The sequence below is a fragment of the Perna viridis genome, chromosome 15, assembly GCF_037379345.1.
Source record: "Perna viridis isolate PV_CMFRI_1.1 ecotype Kerala chromosome 15, ASM3737934v1, whole genome shotgun sequence".
NCBI lineage: Eukaryota > Metazoa > Mollusca > Bivalvia > Mytilida > Mytilidae > Perna > Perna viridis.
In genome coordinates, this window is record NC_142459.1 from 18,584,165 (window position 1) to 18,598,369 (window position 14,205).

The 14,205-nt window shown below is 32.2% G+C and overlaps 1 long non-coding RNA gene across 1 annotated transcript in view; it reads right to left on the bottom strand.

Annotated features, from left to right (window-relative positions):
- Window positions 1–1,038: 1,038 nt before the first annotated feature.
- The window catches only part of LOC148597316 (uncharacterized), a 43,302-nt gene continuing 30,135 nt past the window's right edge, over window positions 1,039–14,205 (bottom strand). Inside the window, exons 4-5 of the long non-coding RNA XR_015919116.1 lie at window positions 2,892–2,906; window positions 1,039–1,938 (exon numbers count right to left, since the gene is read on the bottom strand). This is a non-coding gene — a long non-coding RNA (uncharacterized LOC148597316). The remainder of the gene's footprint in view (window positions 1,939–2,891; window positions 2,907–14,205) is intronic.

Here is a 14,205-nt window from a genome sequence, read left to right on the forward strand (position 1 = left end):
GAAATTTCGCAAACTCACATAACGGGTGCACTCAAACAAATTATTCCCCAAAAGCTCTCAAATTCCTTAATACGGATTGGATCCACATGGCACAGGGAACAACATTACAGACAACAACAAGCGAGGAATTCTCCATATAACGATAATTACTGTTAAGGCAAGTTATACTGTCGACAACAAAATACAACTTATTACCTCGGACTACTGTCCAGAACCGCGGATCATTGTCTGGAATACGATAACTTCCTGTTAAAGCAAGTATAAGTCAAAACGTCAAAGAAATATCATCAACAATAACGAGTTAACTTCCAATTACGGCAAGTTGCAACTTTCAACAACAATATTCGTGTTGCATCACTTGTCTCCAAAAACACATTCCTTAACCATATAAAATAAATCCAATCTTTCATTCAGTTTGCAACCGTTTACATCGAATTTCTTATCGCATATCGACCCGTCGTTCCTTTTATTCTTTCCTTCAAAAAGTGAAAGCCAAACACTTTATATACTGTTCAACACCAATTTTACACCAATTATGCACCAACTAGCACCAATTTCCAATACATCAAAAAACTTTGACAACTACTTAAAACAACATCCTACATAGATAACATGATACTGTACTTCATCATCTTTCAATAGTAAACGACTTAAAAAATCATCATAAAGATATACTTCTGGACATTAGACTAAGGGTACAATGACTAAATTAAACTATGCGTATCTAGACATGCAACTAATTATCATGAAAATATACACCGCTACACAACCCTTATGAGGCTGTCTTGATAGCTGATGCGATCCGAAAGAAAGAATAGCGTTAAGGATACTTTTTGAGCATTGGAGTCCGAGTTCATCATTTACTTTTGTTACTTTGTATGTATTATTTTAATTATTTTATGTATTACCGCTAGAACACTGCTTGCCGTGAATACCCTTTATTGAAATCGTTTTTATATGTGAAAAATGGCAATGTTTTGGTTTCATAAAAACAACATAAAGAAGTTATCACTGCAATTTACTTTAAAAAGTGTTTTATTGGTGACCAAAACTTAAACTACTTCATATAATAAAATAGAGTTTTATTGATTATAACAGAACGTCAACTTTTAGACATTACTTCGATTTGTGCTTACGGCTCTTATTTGCTTACTTGATTTTGGTACAAAGAAATCATATTGATTACAGATTACACGAAGATGATGCAACACAAATTATACATAGACCAATAAAATTGAAATATATCACTGTGAACGTACTTATTTTACGGTCCATATTTGTTTTTGCGGATTCTGTGAACATTTCGTGGATATCAATTTTCGAGGTTTCCAAAAATGATAAGCGTTATATTATGTTAAAAAATCAATTTTGCGTGTACTGTTTTTCGCGGTTTTCTGTCCACCGCGCAAATAGCTAAAAATTAGTACATAGCGAAAATTAGTACGTTGACAGTATTCCTAAAAAAAAACGTGGAAGAGAATAACAATGGGGACGTAAAGATGAAGTTCATTTGCAATAAATAAAAAAAAATATAGCTTAATTGTTTGATGCCCAAACAACAACAAATCAAATATTACCTACAATTACATCTATACATTTGTTATATAACACATGTGTTATCTTTGTTGTCTTAATTCACTTGGTTATCATCATGTAAGTTAATTTGTATAAGAAATTATAAAGTCAACGAAGTCTGCAGAAAAAATGAAATAACAATATATATATATATAACGTCCGACTAATTTGATGGACGTTAATCTAATCAGTGTTGGTCCAACGCGGAAAAGAATATGTTCAAGATCACGGTGAATTGTATTCGAACAATTATAGAATACATTATACATCGTTGTTTCTCAGACAAGAGATGGTACACCTTGATACAAATATAGAGTTCTTGGAAGAGATTCCTCACACTTTGTAAAAATAATTCCAAATCATCTTCAAAGAAAAACAAAATACAAAAAAAAAAAAAATACAAAAATACAAAAACAAAGGATGTTTTCAAAATGCTGGAACTTTTGCTCTACCCTTATGAGGCAGACTTTATAGCTGATCCGATCCGAAAGAAATAATATCGTTAAGGTAGATCTTTTAATATCATTTTCCGTTATATAGATGACGTATTATCGTTGAACAATCATAATTTGTGGGATTTGACACATCGCATCTAACCCAAAGAACACAAGATAGAGGATACTACCGACACTGTGATGTCAGCTTCATATATAAGCCTACACTTAGAGATCGATAGTGGAAGAAAACTATCGGCAAAACTTTCAGAATTGTCATTGTTTTTTCATCTGTGGCAACACCCCGCCAAAACCTACATATATAGTTTTCATATCACTACTCATGCGTTATGTCAGAGATTGTCGTAACTATGCAATTATTTCTGATTAGAATAAAAATTGCTCTAACTAGTAGTGGAACTGTAAAACTTTCAGAGAATATGTATCTAAGAACTTGAACACAATAAGTTTAACCTATATGAATGTTTTAGCGATATTCATTTTCTTTGAATGCAAACAATAGATATAGCGAAATTAACGGGAATAAACAACAAAAACAATATACTACCATTACATCTATATATTTGTCATTTATCTTTGTAATCCTAATTTACTTGGTTATCATCATTCTTGTACATAAGTAACATGTTGCAATTTATGTCATTTTCAGATTCTATAAGATGTGTAATGTTACAAAATATAAACTTCTTAAATTGTTAAACCGAAAATGTCAACTCAAATCGATTTTTTCCTTTTAATCTTTAAGTTGTGTATGAAACATTCACAAATTGAAGTAGCTCTCAATACTAATCACTTTGTAAAAAAGCACTAATTGTGGATTCAATGGCAATATTAATTATTTATCTTTATATTTAAACTTACCTCGTATTATCCGTTCTGTTATTTGTCATGAAAAAAAAGGAAAAAAGACATGGTTATTTTAATTGATTCAGTGATCTGAAATCACGACAGAGTTTTTATGTGTTGTAGAGTGTAATAATTTATTTTTACTTTATACGTTTATGTCATTGATCCATTAGTTAAAATCCCGACATTAATACATTATACATCGTTGTTTCTCAAAGAAGAGATGGTACACCTTGATACAAATATAGAGTTCTTGGACGAGATTCCTCACACTTTTTAAAACATAATTCCAAATCATCTTCAAAGAAAAACAAAAACAAAACAAAAAAAAAAAAAAAAAAATACAAAAAATACAAAAAACAAAAATACAAAAACAAAGGATGTTTTCAAAATGCTGGAACTTTTGCTCTACCCTTGTGAGGCAGACTTTATAGCTGATCCGATCCGAAAGAAATAATATCGTTAAGGTAGATCTTTTAATATCATTTTCCGTTATACAGATGACGTATTATCGTTAAACAATCATAATTTGTGGGATTTGACACATCGCATTTAACCCATACGACTTAAGATAAAGGATACTACAGACACTGTGATGTCAGCTTCATATATAAGCCTACACTTAGAGATCGATAGTGGAAGAAAACTATCGGCAAAACTTTCAGAATTGTCATTGTTTTTTCATCTGTGGCAACATCCCGCCAAAACCTACATATATAGTTTTCATATCACTACTCATACGTTATATCAGAGATTGTCGTAACTATGCAATTATTTCTGATTAGAATAAAAATTGCTCTAACTAGTAGTGGAACTGTAAAACTTTCAGGGAATATGTTTTTGACTTGAACACAATAAGTTAAAATTCTAGGAATGTTTTAGCGATATTCATTCTCTTTGAATGCAAACAATAGGTATAGCGAGTCAGCGGGGGAAAAACAACAAAAAACAACAAAAACAACAAAAAAAAAAAAAAAAAAACAACTGATGTGTTTGTTTCATTGATGAAATAGTTTTTAACAATATAACAACATACAGAATTTAACACTGCAACGTTTTTCAAAAGTGTGTTATTGATGACTAAAACTTACTTAAACCACATAATATATTAAAACATTTTCTTGATTATAACAGAAGGTAAACTCTTAGACATTACTTCTGTTTGTGCTTACGGCTCTTGATCGCTTACTTGATTTTTATTACAAAGAAATCATATTGATTACGAATCACATGAAGATCATGCAATACATGTTGAACACAGTCCAATAAAATTGAAATGTATCACTGTAAACGTACTTATTTTGCGGATTTTGTGAACTTATTCGCGGATATCAATTTTCGCGGTTTCTAAGAAATGATTAGCGTTATATAGTGTCAAAACTCAATTTTGTCTGTACTATTTTACACGGTTTTCTGTCCACCGTGCAATTTGCAAACATTATTACAGCGCAAAAATTAGTACTGAATGATTTTAATGATATTATTCTAATAAATGTTGACCCATTGCGTAAAAGAATATGCTCAATATCATGATTCTTTTAAGGGTTTCAGTACCTGTATGGGATACACTTCCAATTTTATGGGGTATTGGGCAATTGGGCATGGGGAATGGGAATGTGGAATTGGGAATGAGGTAAATGAATAGGGCAATTGGGAATGGGGCGAGGGAATAATTTTGATTGGTCAATCCAACCAATTGTTTAGATTTTTTCCGCAAGCAACATACCCATATAGTTTTCTGACAGCAATTATTTTTTTTTTTGTTTAAAAAAGCTTGTGTCAGAGTGATTGTTAATGATTACAGGTGTCGCAGTTCATTATTTTCGTTGACATATTTTGAATATAAACCGAAAGTATATTAGTACATTATTTAATTTATGGCATTATATATTGAAAATGTTCGCGCTCATACGATTACTATCATTTTTGAAAGTTTGTACTGAAATAATGTGTCGGAGACACTCGTATGATTTTAATATTGACAAATTTGACACATTGAGCAATAATAACAAGACCGTTTAAGAGAAAAAAAAAACTGAATAAAATGTTGATTCCCTTTCAATTGGCAGAATGTATGTGATTCGCCGCAACTTCGAAAAGGATAAAAAGGATAATGATCTTGCCATTTTTAATATTTTAAATAAGAATTTTAGACCATTTTTAAAATTAAAATTGTTCGCATCCTTACAGTCTCCAGAAATATGTCATTTTTTTAGAAATTGAACTGACATCAATCTGCCAAACATATGATGCTTAGTTTGAAAATTTTAACAATTTAAACAATTATATAAGACCATTAGGGTAATTTCAAGTGTTTGTAAGCATTTAATTTGTAAAAAAAATTTCTCATTTTCAAGAATTTGGTCTGAAATACGTGTATCACACTTATCAACATCATAATGATATAGACAATTTTAACATTTTTTTACAAAAAATAAAGACCAATAGGTATATTAAAAGTGTTCGCAAAACTATGTCATTTCGAAGATTATTTTACTGAATTATTAGTCTCACAACCACCAACCGGATACTAATATTGCCATATTTAATATTTTTAACAATAATTTTTTACCATTTTTGAAATTGAAATTGTTTGCACTCTTAAAATCTGCAGAAATATGTCATTTTTTAGAAATTTGATTTAAATTAATGTGTCAAGGTCACACACATGATACTTTTCTTGACAATGTTAACATTTTAAACAATACTATAGGACCCTTAGGATATTTCAAGTGTTCGCAATCATTTAATTTGCAAAAATATCTCATTTTCAAGACTTTGGTTTGAAATAAATGTATTACAGCCATCAACAAAAACCTCATCAGAATAATTTTAACATTTTTAAGAATAATTTTAGAAATTAAATGTATTCACAATTGATACATACATCAATAGTTTTAAGAATATTTGGCATAATTATTTCTCATGCAGCTCGGAGTGGCGATAATACATGTAAACAATGCAAATATCGCGTGATATCGGTAATTCTCGAACACGCCGGCGAGATTCTAAAATGAATATTGATTGCACAAAACTTTCTGCACTTTCTGCATCTTAATGCATTAGATGTGTTTGATAAACCAATTACTTTTGTTTTTCTTTTTGAGATGGCCGGTGGAAAAGGCATTCGACAACAGAAAATAATCCGATGCAATGAGGGATGGGGTAAATAGGAATGGGGCAATAGGGGACGGGGCTATTGGTATATGGGGCAATAGGTCTATAGGGAATGGGGTATGGGGCAATGGGAAATTGGGCAATGGGGATGGGGTAAATGGGAAATTTATCCCATACAGGGACTGTATATGTGTTTTTTTTTCTAACAATAACAGGGATTGTTTGGTTAATGTTTTTTTTTTTATTTAGCGGTCAACGGAGTTTTTTTTTATTTTGATCATTCTACTTTCAAAATTTAAAATAGTTTTTTATAACCTGATACTAACAAAGTATTTTCTTCCGTAAAATGTATATCATACGATTTGTGATAAAAACATCAAATCATCAGACTTTTATGGAAGCATAAAATTAGTAAAATAAATATAAATACACGATTTGAACATTGTTACTGAAGTTAGTCAGAATCATACAAGGTTAAAATTAGTACTCTGACGTCATTACTTCGATTATTACAGTATGCTTTTCAAATGATTCAAAACTAAATAAGGCTTTGATGGAGAGTCTAATAAAAAAATTAATTGTACTCGATTAATTCAAGTTATAAGGAATGTTTCTAACTTTTGAGCAAGTTATGACATTTGGTAAGTTTTGCTTTATTAATATATGGTCCAAAAATTAAAAACAATTCTCAATATGTTTGCTGACGATTATCTACCTACACATCTCCTTATTATCATATTTTATGCAATAAGTATTTAACAAGGCTTTTCGTAGACTCGACTCAAGTGCAAAATTTTCAGTATACCTGTCGGAGCCGGATCATAATTTAACTGTGTTTGAATATAACAGTCAAGATAATATGCATAACAATTCAATATGACTAACCTACTTATTGAAAACAGATATAATGACGATTTGGATGGGGTTTGTTGTTATCATCTGTCTTTATCCCTATTTTATTGGCTTATTTCAACTCCCTATGAACCAAGATCAAACAACTTTAAGGTAAATTTCGATGTTTTTGAACAAGCTATAACTGTCTTTACGGTAGGATTTTGTAGAGCGGTCAATATGGGTGAACGAGGGCTATAATAAAATATATGAATGAAAATATTTTACGCTTCACACCTCATTTATAGTAATTTTATTAAAATATAGATAACCTTTTTGTATTTGAAGCTTTGCCGTTGTCCATCTGTAATTTTACCGTTCTAAACGTGATCAGTGGAATTAATTTTAAAAGTGTGTTTTGATAACCAAAACTTACATACAATACGTAGTATAATATAATTTTCTTGCTTATAACGGAATGCAATTTTTTGGACATTTGTGCTTACGGCTTTTTGTTTGCTTATCTGATCAATGTGACAAAGATGTTTTCATATAAATAGCATCATACAAATATTATGCAACACAAGTTATACATAGCCCAATACAATTGAAATATATTACTACTGAAAAATAGTGATAGAATATTACAAATTTGAACGTAAAGATGATGTTCATATGCAATAAACAACAAAATGCAACACAAGTTACGTATAGTCCAATAAAGTTGAAATGTATTACTTCTAAAAGAAAATACAGCGTTAGAGTAATACAAATTTACAAATTAGAGCGTAAATATAAAGGTAGCGTTTGTATTAAAAGCACGGATGACAGAGTTTGGACTTGACTTGATTATGAATCGGATCAGTATTTGTAAATTTTGTTGTCATCTTTGTATACTACAACCATGACATTACTACTGCTGGTGGAGATTTGGTTTCCCAGCACGATAATGCAACTTAGTAGCTTTTTATTACTTCAAGCATGAATCACAATAGTCCAAACTCTGTCATCCGTGCTTTTGTATTTAAAGCATGGATGACAGAGTTTGGACTTGACTTGATTATGAATCGATTTAGTGTTTGGTACTTTTGTTGTTACTCTTGTTTACTACAATCATGACAATCCATATAGTGAATCAACGTAAAAAAATGATGAAGTATTTGTAACAATACAAGAGAAGCATCTGGTTAAATTTAGTCTTTCAAGGGCAATACATTTAACAAGGAGTTGTTTAACAATTTTGACTCAAGAAAACTTTGGTCTGATTGATCATAAGGATTATTTAAGTACTTGAAATGTGACATTTATCGATAAAGTTTTCAAAATAAAGACTGAAAACAGAAAAACAAAGAAAAACAAAGATACCATGATTTTTCATCTTTCCAGGACAATAACCCTCACAAACAGTCGTATGACGACTTTGATCCTTTGGAGACTTTTGTAGCCTCTATAACAAAGATCATTTCAGTTATTGAAAGAATTTGGCTGAACATTACAGTTCTAAGGATAAAATATATGAAAGAAAAAACTGTTTGAGCATATGTTCTATTTTTAGTTACAACGGTCATGTTTTTTGACGGATCAAAATTCTCAAAACTAGTTCTACCCAAGATTCCCCAAGGAACATTCATACCAAGTTTGGTTTTATTTGGTAAAGTAGAATTAGAGAAGAAAATCTTTGAACATTAAAAATAGAAAAAAAAAAAAAAAAAAAAAAAAAACAAACAAACAAACAAACAAACAAACAAAACGGTTCATTGATTTTCGGCTTATCAAAGAAAAACAGGCTAGCGTCTAAACAAAGTTCAATAACACATTTATTTGTGATTATTTTTCTATAAAATTTTAAATTAATGTATTAAATATCAATATTTACCATAATATGAAAACAAATTACATCTACCAGCACCCCCATCTATTCCTTAGTGGCATATTATTCGTCCTTAGCGCACTAAGGACTCCTTAGCAGTGTTTAGACACACCCTTAACATTTTATTTTTTTTATTGAAGATTGATTTTAAAATCACTTTTTGTTCTTGATCTATATAAGAGTTTGAACTGCATGTTATTTCTACTTGCAATTAGATATGGAACCCGTCTGGATTTATACTAACACCCTGTTCACATACAGATTTCAAACTATTTTCCGTACAGAGCATGCGTGCTTGTGTTCTGTTTTATGAAGTGTGATTATTCCCATAATAACAGCATCTTCTTATAACCTACTAATCTTAACTGCGGGGGAGGAACATTTTTATATGGGGGGGGGGGGGTCTGACAAGGGTTTTTCTGGACGTCATTTTAGAATTTTTTACAGTCGTGGAAGAGATCTAAGATCTTTAATCAATACTCATGTAAGAACCTATTAGTCTTGAACGACTTTTCGGATCTCTCACGTTCGCCACTTACCTGGGTTAGGGGGTATATCTGGCTGTTAGTAGATACTTAACAGATGTTTGTGGCGGAACCCAGCTTTTGAAACAACTGGCTGCGGAGGTACATCACATGTATCGTTCAAATGCATAATTAATTAGAGCGCTGGGGTTTGTATGTAGTGCATTATTGTATATGTACCGAAGAGTATGATTCCCGTAATATTGCCGCTGACCTAATCCCAGACCCCACGTGTCCTATACTTCATCGGTCTGAGAATACGTCGACCGATGATCGTGATTAGGATATACTTTCCTTACGTTTACATATAGCTTATCAACTGAGACATGTAGCTTGTTCAGAAAGATATGTATCTAAGGGCATGCTTTATTTCTATGATTGTGGCTGAAGTTTGAATGATTTGACAAATAAATTCGATCTGAAGATCTTTATGTTAAATTTCGACTTGAAAATTTATGAACACGGAAAGGCCATCTAGTAGTTTGTTGTTCATTTGTACAGTATGTTGAATGTGTTGTGTGATTTCATATAGTTGTTTCATGTAAACCATCATCAAACCTTAATATTTCGCAGACTGGCGCACTGCTACGGTGCATCACGAATTTTCTTGTGTGTTCATTGAATGTCGTTCGTACATGTAATCAGAATTGTGAATTGAAAAAAAAACTCAAACAGTTCAATATTAACCATTTACAACATATGTTTGTGTTTAGATAAACGTTTGGATTCGATTCCTGAACTTTCCTTTTATCCCTGCTTTTATACAATATTTTGCAATTGACGATTACTTAAGGCGTAAAAATTCAAACGATCGATATACATTTACTCAGTACACGAGTACTTTGATTATAATATGTTGAAAAATCTTTAAATGATCGCCATAAGTTTAGAAATAAAACATACGTTAACATGATTAAGACTTATATATAGAAACACAGTTTAATAAAAATGTGCATCAGCGTTACGCTGACAATTCATTACACAGATACATGTATATACACGTAGTCCCTTTTAATTTATTATGGGTCAATAACTATAATTTGCAATAAAAGATATCTTGAACCTCTATACTCCCGTGTTACTAACTTCTTTATGACACCAATATACACAAAAGGCATGTTCACTTAAAATCTTGGTAGTTCACCTAAACTACCGTTTTAAAAATGAAAAGCTTATAAACCATAGAAGCAGTCCGCTTACATGTCCAATGAAGATCGGTTTTGATGTAAACAAGTTCCAACATCGATTCAACATTTTCTAACTAGAAAAAAAGTGAGATATTTCACAAACCTTTAGTGTAGGCAGATGCCAAACATGTCACCACGGAAGCGTATTAGCGTCAACTACACAGTTTATTATTATTAATGTTTGTGTTATCATGCAAAGTGTTGCATCTAAAAATCACCACACGTGAAACATGCGCTACAGATTTTGAATACGCAAAACTTGTATGTTACATATATTTACAGATATCTAACAAGGCACATTGCTTTCGCTGCAAGCGAGAGTGTCAACTTCCTTGATTTTGACGGTACGACTAGTTCAGAGCAGGGTCTGTTCGGTTGGTAAAGGCGTTCTCGTTCTTTCTGCCAACCTAGCCAGGCAGAATATTGTTTTCGGTGAAAGCGAGATTGTCAACTTCCGTTAATTTGACTGTACAACTAGTTCAGAGCAGGGTCTGTTCGATTGGTAAAGTCGTTCTCGTTCTTTCTGGTAAGGGAAGTTAAACCATATCAGTAAATGGTCAGATGTTTATAGATCGTTTTTATACCCCAACTTGCAAAGTGGGGAAATACAGTGGTGGGGTGTCCGTCCTTCCGTCCGTCCGTAGTTCCGTTCTTCTGCTACGTTGGGGACTTATCCCTCACCTATCTTATCTTTTTTAAGGCCTGAATCATATTTTTGTTTCTCTACCGGAGTTGATAGTATTTGTTAACTTTAAACATATGGTTATTCTTGGTTGTAACCTACTCATTTCTTTCGTACTTTTTTTATTATTTTAAAATGAATAAATATAACACACACAACGTAAAAAAACACAAAAATGGAATAAATAAGAAAACTATCATTTTTTTTTTTAAATTAATCTTTCATAGAACACAATATTTCACCATAGATCTGTAACAAAATTGAAGGTCAATGGTATAACATTATCATTTAGTTACCATGTTAACTTCTATTAATTAAAATAATAGGTGTATTGTGATTTCGCGGATGGGAAGAACTCTGCCACGTAACGGGGCGGCTGTACGGTTTATTGTCTAAATAGCGTTAATACTCGTATATATATTTAAGTAACCTAATGTGTTATTACTACATTGTACATGTACCTAATCAGGACTTAAGGAAAATAGATCCACGAAAAAAAAAAACAAACAAACAAACAAACAAACAATATGTCTAGGTATTTTCAAAGTTTTTTTTCTTTTTTTATTTAGATAAATGAAGGTGCTTTGATATATTTAAAAACATTGTCAGACTATTTAACAGGGTTGTGATTTAATACATGGAAAGTTGACACGTTTGGTTATTGTACCGCCTGTCCCCTATATACGCACATGTAACCCTAGCTCATGTTCACTGAAATGATTAATAGGGAAGTGAATCGCGTTTTGAAATAAAGAAATCTAAATAAGACATTTTCCCTAACGTTACTATATATGACAAAGATGATTGTCTAAGTTTGGCTGAGTTTCTCACACATTTTTTTTTTCACATTCATATAAGACAAACATATCTTTTTTAGAACTTATGGACATTTATTTTTCCTTAAATTTATATTTATGTTAGGAGGTCGATAACAACCAATTAAATGTAACCTTATTATTCTATAATTTTCTATTATAATAATCCATTTCATATATATTGATATATGCCCCTTTCATTAAAGAGTAATCAAGGGAACCAAGGTTATAGCGGTAATCAAAATAATGTAATCCAGGGACAAAGACCAGACATGGAAAACAGACACACAAAACAAAGAACATAAAGTAACTAAAATCATACATACTAAGTAACAAAAGTAAATGAGTAACTCGGACTCCACTAAAAACTGGGAGCATGGACCGGGTGCACCGGTAGGGAAAGCCTCTTCTGTTTTTCTAGAAACACCCGCCGAGTTGGTCATAAAAAGTCAAGTCCGGGGTAGACAAACGAGAAAAGGCAAACTATGACCCGTTGAATAAATCAGTTTTCTTGGTGCTGATGGATACATCATAACGATCCACGAGTTCATGATGACGAATATAAAACTTCTGTAGTGATGCCTTCAATCCTGTAGCAACATAACCCTGTTCCAGAAGCCTATTTGTTAGAGTTCTAGCGTGATACAAAATGTCTGCGTAGTTTCGGCAAGCTCTGGCATAGCGTATGAGTTGTGATATGAACACTCCATACGCAGGAGCCGAAGGGATGTTGCCACAGATGAAAGGAAAGTTGACAATTCTGAATGAAAAGTCATCACGTTTGCCTTAATGTTTGGTAAATAGTTTTCCTTTACCATCGATTTCTAAGTGTAGGTCAAGATATGAGGCTGACTTCACAGTATCTGTAAAATCCGTTATCTCAAGTTCTTTTGGGTAGGTACGATGTATCAAATCCCCGAAATTAGGACTGTTTAAAGATACTACGTCATCTATATATCGGAAACTGAGATTGAAGGATCTAGCCAAATGATATTCTTTCTTTATGATCAAATCAGCTATAAATTCAGCCTCATAAGAGTTAATAAATAGGTCAGCAAGTGAAGGAGTGTTGTGGTAGGACTGCAGAAAATCTTTGACAGTTGTGAGTATATAAGTTAAAAGTTTTGAAAGAGGTTTGGTGGTACATTTTGCAGATCCAGCTATGAAACGTTGTTTGTATGGATTCTTGTGAAGTTTAGGAATCCAGTACATCGACGGTAAATCGCAATCATCGTCCTTGGTAGAGAGACCAAAAGAGGATAGCACAGATTTATGGTTTTCCTTAATCTCTTCTTTGGAGAGAGTGGTAGCAGTATAGGTCTTATCACTGTTATTATTTTCTACGTCTACCTCTGATAATAAACATTAGATATAAAACGTTTTGCTAACAAAAACAATTTTGTTTTGGGCGATGTCTGCTGGTACGACAACATATGTGTCATGTATAGTAGACAATGTTTTTGCTACATCGGAGTCTTTGAAAACTGATGTCGCCTTGGCACTCATTGACCTACTTAAAACTTTCATTCGTTTCAAAATTAAAGACCTCACGGCCTTTAACCACTCTGACAGAGAATCAATGTCTTCTTGTTCTCGTTTTATCCATTTTCTTGCATAATCCTCGACGGCATCCATAAGAACTTTAAAGTTATAATTCCAATTTATGGAGCGTGGTTCACGGTACTTGGGACCTTAGAAAGGATATTACGTAGAGATTCGTTTTCGATAATGGTTAAATCTCCCGTAACGACGTGACCATAAGGACCTTATTTGAATGGAGAGCTTTTGCAAAAACTGTCAGGTGGTTTAGCCTTGAAGTCCTCAATCTCGAGGTTCTGCAATAGCCTTTTATAATTGAAAATTTTGGATGCGATGGGTGAAGTATAGGAATATGAAATAATTGGAATGGATTTGTCTTTGAAATATTGGGGAATTTTGTTGGTCACGTTTTTGTGATGGAGGATGTTAGCCACATTAATTGCATCTATACCTTTGTTGACAAACGGTAGTGGAAAAAATGGTTTAAAGGGTCTTTGGAAACCAATATCCAAAATGATGGCAACAAGTCCTCAATATCGAAGTTCTGCAATAGCCTTTTATAATTGAAAATTTTGGATGCAATGGGTGAAGTATAAGAATATGAAGTAATTGGTATTAAAAATAATAAACGTCTGGTGTAACTTTTTGAAATGACCTAATTAAAAAATCGGTTATCTTTTTTCAGCTCTCCTGTAAAAAAAACAGCTACTGAATTATATATATAGATTTTATTATCAAAGGCTTCCACAAGTCTATGGATCTGT